This window comes from Eptatretus burgeri, chromosome 1 (genome assembly GCF_056783735.1).
Source record: "Eptatretus burgeri isolate ZD-2024b chromosome 1, Ebu_testis_v1, whole genome shotgun sequence".
NCBI lineage: Eukaryota > Metazoa > Chordata > Myxini > Myxiniformes > Myxinidae > Eptatretus > Eptatretus burgeri.
The window spans coordinates 86,781,832-86,790,934 of NC_140961.1; the positions used below are offsets into that span (position 1 = coordinate 86,781,832).

Sequence of the window (9,103 nt, forward strand, 5' to 3'; positions counted from 1 at the left end):
AGGGACACATTTTCTTTATTTATTCACATCTTCTCACACTCTATCCATAAATGTTGAAGGTCAAGGTCATATGATGAACTGAAAAAAAATATAGCTGTAATTGAATTGCTGGCCAAGGTTAAGTCAAGGGTTGCTTGGGGGAGGCTATGTGATCGCAAATATCGAGTTGAATTTATTCATGTACAATACCAGGTTGCTGAATTGCATCAATTTTACAGGGTACAGCTTTGCTGCTAATGCAGTGGTTGACCAGAGCAAGAATTAATAATTTGGCCAATGTATCAGTGCACAACATTTGATCAACCAGACTACTCTGTTCATATGGTACTTTTGGAGTTTTAACGTTCATAATGCAATCATACTATTCGCAACAGCCATTTGAATGTCCCTGCAGAAGACAGCTCCACTCACTAATGATACCTACTGCCTGCAATGAGATTACTTTATATTCAGGTGTGGAATCCAACACAGATGAGAAGAATGAAATTAGAATGTGCTCCCAGTTCTACCAAATAATAATCGCTAAGTGTAACCTGTAACCGTACCCTGGGCTTACCCTTGGTTATCGTCCACGACCTACACTTGGCCCACAATCCAATGATGGCATATCTTGTTCAGACCACCATATGACCTTGACCTTCAACATTTTGGGAGAGATTGTAAATTAAGAAAATGTGTCACCATCTCGTCTATCTATAAAATTTAACATCATGAAAATCGGAGGAAAAATTATTCATGTTATTATTCAAAAGATGTTTTTGTTAATTAGGTCACACGCCAAAAAAAATAGGTCAAATACTAACCATGTATCAGGTGCATAACTTCAGTGCAGTTCCACTACTATGAGGCAAAATATCTCAGAAGGCCAAGTGATCTTTGAGATTCCCCGTCGGCAAAATTGAGCAATGACAATAAAAAAAAAGCATTATTTTTTCAGACTACCATTCGACCTTTAACTTTCACTCAAAGGGGCATGATGGAAATCGATCATAAGTGTGCCTTGCTTGAAGCTATCTTGTGAGGGCAATTTCATTCTGATCAGACAAACCTTAGTCAAGTGATGGTGAAAATGTTAAAATGTCTCTAATTGGGTCATGACCAGAAAATGAGGTCAATGTTCAAATAATCATGTCAAACCCCACATGCTTTTTATTCCCATTATTGTTGCAAAATTTTTTAGTCAAAAGTCCCAGCTGGATCAAAGGAACAGCTTGGACATTGGCAGAAAAAAATGGAGCAAAACCTAAATGATGGTTTAGCACTCCTGGTGGTCTAAGACGATGACCTTGAACCCAGAGGGTATGATGTAAATTAAGTGTAAATGTACCTTGTTCTCGGCTTTCTGGAGAGGTTAATTTAGTTTCAATTGGACAAACATTGGTCAAATTGTGGTTAAAAATGTTAAAATGTTTATAATTATGTCATGTCCTTCAAGTTAGGTAAAAGTTAAAATTAATTATCTCAACCCTGCATACAACTTATCACATTATTGATGCAAAATTGTATTGCGAAAGTTCTAGCCGGCTCCGAGATAGAGCTTGGAAATTTTGGACATTGGAAGTGCAAGAAGAAAACTAGAAGAGCACTCTTCGATGTCGCAACATCTCGTTATATGCCTCCACCCACATTATTACATCATTATAATACTTGTACCACATTTATTCTAAATCCCTGAACCTAGATTTAAAATATTAAATAATGCTGGCTGCCAGACCATGCGTTTGACCAGGTTATGATTTAAAAAAAAAAAATATATATATATATATATATATATATATATATATATATATATATATATATTCCCCATAACTACTAGATCTTAACCATGACAATTCACTTTGATTGATGAAACGTTTCAAGAGAAAGAATTTTTAAAGATTTTCGTTCAATCCAATATAGCTGTCAGACCATGTGACCTATTCCTTATTTGTGAACACCCTGGTATCCACACGACTTACGGAATATGTGGGTGAAGTTTCCCTTCGATCTGTCAAGCTGTTCTGGAGAAGAAGATTTTTAAAGATGTATTCTTCAAAAAAAATCATAGCTACCAAACCACGTCAAACTATGACGTCATAGGTTGAGAACTTTTTGTTCCTCATGGATAGGCAATCATTCCTGTAAAGTTTCACCTCTATCTGTTCAGCCATTTCAGAGAAGATTTTTGATCTTTCAGAGAAGAAAATTTTTGAAAGTTTTTTTTTTATGTTAAAAACAATTGGGATGTCGAACTGCGTAACAGATGACGTCATCAATTTTTTTCCCCCCATTCAATTTAACCCGAGATGATGCTATAAAATTTTCATACTGTTGGAAAAAGCATTCGACATATGCAATTATGACATCATAATGAAGCCACCTATGATATCACACACAAAAAGAAAATCAAACTTGCTTCCCATTTGGAGGAGTGCTTCACATGTGCCAAGTTTCAATCTTTTCCATGGAATGGTTTCAGAGATACAGAGGTCCAACGTTTTTCCTTTTTTCCAACATGACTGCCACACCCCATGACCTATGATGACTTAATTATCACTAAAACATTCTACATGAGTAGTCACACCGATGAGGAATTTTTTTTTGTCAATCAGACAAGAAGTTTTAGAGAAAACAGAGAAAATTAGCAGGGACGGGCAACCCAAAAACATAATGCCATTGGCGACTTCTTCCGCGGAGGCATAAAAATAAAAAAAATAATTTTATAAATTGCGGTGTAGTACTCCTACATGTTGAAGAAACTCTGTGGTAGGCTACTATTACAAATTGGGGGCACCAATTGTCGAAACAAACCCGACAACAGCAATAAGCCTTCCCTCATCTTGTAGGGGGAGGCTGAATTAATTAGTAAAAAACGTAAGTCGTTTCTTCCAGCTCTTGCTCTCTAACCCAATTATCAGCAGGCCAATAATGTTCTGAAAGGACATGGCATGCACTGCTTAAAAATCAAAGTGTATTAAACCTTTCACATAATTAGTATGGCACTTAATTCCTTAGGAAAAGCAAACACTGTTGAAAATAAAAACGACAGACAATTAAATGCTGAACGTGGGTGGGGGAACTGAGCATTGAGTAACAAAAACAACCATTTTTTGGCATCAAAGTAGTTAAAATATGAAAAAAATTCATATGTATAAACATCATCCACATTTAACCTTCACTTTAATGGCTTAGCCTTACAAAACGGGATGCAAGATACATCAAGAGTTTCCAAAATGGAATGTTGCCAAATGTTTCATGGGGAATGGATGAAGAAAATATTTTCATAAAATTCTTCAAACAAGGGTGTAATACTAAACTGAAAAATCATTCATTAAAGGCCCTGCCACACCTTCAGGATTTAGCCAATGTATGCCTGACGTCTGCAAAATTGGGCTAAAACGCTGGCACACATCTAATACATTATGGGTAAGTTTGTATACGTTAAGAGCACGCTGGCATACGTCGTAGTATGCTGGCATACGTCGTAGAACGCTGGCATACGTCGTAGTGCGCTGGCAAACGTCCTAGTTCGCCGAGCTGTTAGACAAATTTTCCATGCTTGAAATTTCCCAACGTATGCCAGCGTATGACTCACACGTTCCGCATATGCTGGCATAAGTTGTAGGCACGTTACGCGATCGTTGACACACGTCGACACACGTTACTTGAAAGTTATTAATGTCGAAACACGTCGAGGTAATGTTTAGCATACCCGAAACCTATTTCTAACCTATGAGTAACGTGTTGTTGGCACGTTACGAGATTGTTGACACATGTCGACCACACGTTACTTGTAAGTTACTCGTAAGTCGAAACACGTCGAGGTAATGTCTGGCTTTGTGGTTCTCAACCTTTTGTTGCCGCGACCCCCCCCCCCAAAAAAAAAACAGGGATCTTCATCCTCTTCGCAGAAGAAGGGGTTGGGCGTCTCCATTGTGTTGGGATTGCTCCCTTACTGTTACATTTAATCACAGCGCATCTAATTGATTTCTAACAAATTAAACAATGGTAGGTGAGCTATCTCGGGAGCAAGAATTATCGCCATAACTGACTAAAGGAACCTCAATCTTGTGTGCAATCGAATTACCAAATTCGAAACAATATAATTGATGGTTTATTTGTTTTGACAACCTTCCCGTGACCCCCAAAAACAATCTCGCCACCACTCAGGTTGAGAACCATTGGTCTAGCATACCCGAGACTTATTTCTAACCTATGAGTAACGTATCTCCAACGCACATTGACATATGTCGACGTATTTGACGTCTTTCGGACGACAACAAAACTTACTGAACGTGTTTCTAACTTACAGCTACTGTATAATGGTGTATTGGTAGCGTTTAGGGCGATTGCTATATGAATATGGGGTTCACACAGGAGGAACCCATCAGTGTTTCAGACTCCGTGGTGAGTACATGTCCATGTGATGGGAGAGATGGAGGATCCGGCAAGGCTGAGATGACAATGCCTACCTGTCCTCCAACACCAACAAGACCTCATCATTTTTACACTGTACCAGTTGCGTGCCAATAGAGCCAGGAGAAGAAGAGCTGAACGGAGGAGAAGGAACTGTGTGAGACCATGGATCGGGAGGCAACGGCAGTTTGGCATATATGACCAGCTCATGGTGGAACTCCATAACGAGGACGAAGCAGTCTTCACCAACTTCCTGCGTATGCCCCCAGCGATGTTCTACAAGCTGCTAGCCAGAGTGGGTCCAAGGATAACCAAGCGGTACACCTTCTACAGGGATCCACATGAGGCTGGCACTGACTTTGCATCACCTTGCCTCTGGCAACAAGTATGCCTCCATTAAGCTTCGATGGAGGGTCCCTCATAACACCCAGTCCCTTGTGGTCAGACAAGTCTGTCAAGGAATTGTTGATGAGTACGTGGATGAGGTGATGGTTTGCCTAAGTACTCCGGATGGTTGGCACGCCATAGCTGACAAGTTCTTCCAAAGATGGAACTTTCCCCATACATGTGGGGCACTTGACGGGAAGCACGTGGCCTGCCGCTGTCCTCCAAAGAGTGGCTCCCAATTCTACAACTATAAAGGATTCTACTCTATTGTTCTGATGGCGCTTGTTGATGCTGACTACAAAATCATTTGGGCAGATGTCGGCGGTACTGGATCAGCATCTGATGTGCAGATATTCAATGACTCTGAGCTGAAGGTATGCGCTGAAGACGGTACCCTTGGTTTCCCTGACCCTAAGCCTCTTCCAAACGACAACCAGGACGTACCTTACTTCTTCATCGTGACGATGCCTTTGCCTTAAGACCAACCATGATGAAGCCATACAGCCTCCGGGGAATGACGAATGAGCAACGCATCTTCAAATACAGGCTTAGCCGAGCAAGGAGGGAAGTATAAAATGCATTCGGCATCCTGGCTAACAGATTCCAGGTTCTGCTAAGTACCATGCAGCATCACCCCTCCACTGTCAAGCTCATTGTCAAAGCATGCATGATCCTGCACAACCTCATGAGGACCAGGTAATTCATGTTTCCAGAGCATATATTATACAGTATACAATGTAATTTAACTTTTAGCTTATGCTTATAAAAATTATATGATTTACCTTAAATGTTATATGTATCATTATGTTACTTTTTATTGGACAGCGCATTAGAATATATGTTTTTATTATAGGTGCGCTTTATAAGTAAATTAAATACAATTCAAATTCCAGGTACCCCGGACTACAGAACCAGCAGCTTGACCGGGCAGACAATGAGAAACGCGACCTTGTTCCAGGAGCATGGCGAGAGGGATATCACTTGGAGGATACACAGTCAGCTACTGGCCACAACACTGCCTCCAAGGACGGAAAGAAACAGAGGATTCTCCTCAAGCACTGGGTTAACTCCCCAGCTGGCGCAGTTCCGTGGCAAGGTAGGATAATTTAGATATTTGTGTTACTGCATTGTTCAGGCAATAAAGGACCTCAGAGGCAGTAACATTCCTCTTGAAATGAACATCGTTTCATTGATTTATTACAAAGGATAAAGACATAAGGGATAAGGCCATAATTTATTGGCTGCTCTGAGAGTTCCCAAATTGCGGACTGTACCAAAAATAAAAAAAATACGTCCGAAACTGGACCTCTGAGGGACCTGTTTTTTTATGTGCCCAAGGAGAATGTGTTACAGCATCATATTAAAAAAAAGAAAAATGTGTCGAAGAACATCGTCCTAAATGTTTTCTCGTCTCAAAAAAAAAGAAAAAAATTAAAAAATAAAAAAAACAACAACAAAAACTTCCAATATTTCGTCACGTGACTTGATTAAGCCAATTGCGAGACCCGTCATACTGTATTTACGTAATTACGCAAAATATAGTGTATTTTCGAAATAAAGAATGTATTTACGGAAATTACAATCCATTACATAGAATAATGTTTAAAAAGTAACGTGTACTTTTCGAAACTTTAAAACAAATGTCCGAATATATTTAAAAGTTCATGATAGACGCTCTCAAAATGCACCCTCAATGTGAGGATATGTACAAATGTTTAGTATTTAAGGAGATCCCGATCGTGTATATAGAAGAGCCGAGTCCTAATAATAATAATAATAAGAAGAAGAAGAACAACAACAACAACAACAACGATGAGCTCTCTTTTTAGAGCAACGTTCACTACGCGAGACGCTGCTAAAAATTAAATCTTTAGCGAATACATAAATGTGATTTCCACGGCCACCATTTGTTAGAATGTCTTTGGAAACATGCCTCAAATTTCGCAAGGCGGGTTTCTGGGTGCAAACTAAGAGGGCTGTGATAATCTTATTTATTGTGCTAAATTGATTGATAGCATGTACATGAATATCAGCTAGTCACGTCGACCAGCTTTCCATGAAGAGCGAGCAGTCATTTTGCCTTCCGGCTTGTTATTGTTAATTATTGTTTATGAATTAAATATTAAAACAATAACATCAACAAACATCAAGAGTTTGCTCAGCTTTTATTCAGTGCTCTGAAAAATAATGGAACAAAACACTGGTCAAAGGTACATAAAAAATGGCACAAACATGGCCAAAACAATGTCTCTGCAAATGTAGAGAAGTACACAACCAAGCTGTCACTGTACGTAGTTCTTCTCTGGTGGTGGAGGTGTGTTCAGCTCCACACACAGGGTGCTTGCAGCAATAGGATCGCTGGACAGGTTGAGCATTCCTGAGAACCCAGACATGTTGAACAGGCTTTGACTGCTAATGTCAAAGGCGCTTGGGCTCTGGATCGGTACCTGCTCAGCCAAGCCTATAGCTGCAGATGCAGAGGTGGAGGTTGGCTGCAACCCAAGTTGAGGGGGAGGAGGCATCATGGACTGGCACTGTGGCTGCTGCATGTTTGGGTCCACCTGCTCAATTCTCTGTGAGCCCCAGGATGAAAGCAGGCGGTGCCTTTTGTCTGCACATTTGGCGAGGTGGCTGTTGCGTAGCTGGTGCCATACATGTTCGCACCAAAGCAGGAGCAGGGACGGTGTGGACTGTGGGAGGTTCTTCCTCATCACTTTCATAGTCCAATAGCTCACTGAGGATTGGGGTGAAGCATGACCTTGCCATTTGGAGCCTGCGCTTGGACATGCTGAGCAGGCTGTCACGCATGTAGTTGGTGAAGGCTATGCCGGCTGCAATGGGCTGAGGCTTTGCGAGAACTTTGAGGAACTCCCCAGACTCGTGCACCCTCTTCTCGATTGACTGCAGCAACTGCTCTTCGTCGTAGCCATGCTTCCCCTTGCCCTGTCTAGATGAATAGGGGATAGGGGAGAGCGTGCTGTCCTCACAAACCATGAGCTCTGCAAAGGCAGCCTCGGCAGCCTCGAGGTCCCCGCTGTGTGCTGCAATGGTTTCCTTTACCTGCAATTATGACAATTGTTTAGTAAATTACAAGGCAAAAATAAGAGGAAAATTCAATGATTTGTAGTAATTAATGAATAATTTGCTTAGAGATCTGTAGAAGAGTAAAAGTAATATAAATAAATATTATTATTGATATTAATGTCTTTATACTTACACTTTTGACGGGCTCAGCATGATGGCGGACCACAGTCTTGAGGTAGCCGAAGTTATCCTTCACCCACTGCTCCCTCTCTGTCAATTCCGGGGCGCCGTCACCGCTCTTGTTCTTGTCCAGATGGGTGTAGGTGTCTCGCAGGGACTGTAACCACCCTTGATGGTGCTTGACAGACTTCGCCATGGCCTTGCCTTGATCTTCCCAGAGCTTTGCCTTCTTGTCCACCTGGCGGTAGTCTGTCTTCTTGATGTTCCACATGCATGGGTTGTCGCGAAGGAAATCGCACATGAGCTGCTCTTCTTTGAAATCGAGACAATACTGGCTCTTCTTGGCCCTCTTCTTCGCAAGGGTTGGCTGAGAGGAGGCGGAGGCCTCGCACGCAGCTATCGATGCCCCCGACGATGCCCGAGAGGTGTTGGAGCTAGCATCCTCTCCGTCAGAGGGTGAGCGTGGTGGGGAGGGTTTGGGCAATGATGGATCCTCCTTGCGTCTGCATCCACGGCCACGGCCAGGAGACTTCTTGCCAGTATTCTTTGAAGTTTTCCTCGGCATGACGATGATGTTGATAGGTCGATGTCTAGCTTGGTAATGATTAAAATGTTCGAGGCCAGCGGCCATTTTAAATAGTCGAGCGGCAGCGATTTAAATAGTTTGAGCGGCAGCGATTTGAATTGTTGAGCGCCAGCCTATGAATAGCCTACGCCACGTGATCGTCGACGATACTTTGCCGCACGCTATGCATACGTTAGGCTATCATTGGGCATACGTTATGAACGCCGACAACATGCTAAGCATTCGTTGTATAAGTTATCGAAACGTTCTGTGTACGTAAGTAATACATTATGCATTTGTCCAACTCGTTATGAGTAGGCTAAAAACATGAAAAAACATCAACACTTCAACGTAAAAAAACATTAAAAAAATAATTAAAAAACCATGGAGTCTGGAACACTGACGGGTTCCTCCTGTGAAGCCCATTTTTATATACCAAGTCCCCTAAACGCTGCCAATACGCCACTATATGGTAGCTGTAAGCTAGAAACACGTTCAGTAAGTTCTGTGGTCATCCGGTGGACGTCAATCAAAAACGTCTACATACGTCGA

General features: G+C 41.6%; 1 pseudogene; it reads left to right on the forward strand.

The window, feature by feature from the left end:
• Positions 1-4,943: 4,943 nt before the first annotated feature.
• Positions 4,944-5,935, forward strand: LOC147034903 (uncharacterized; annotated as a pseudogene).
• The last annotated feature ends 3,168 nt before the right edge of the window (positions 5,936-9,103 follow it).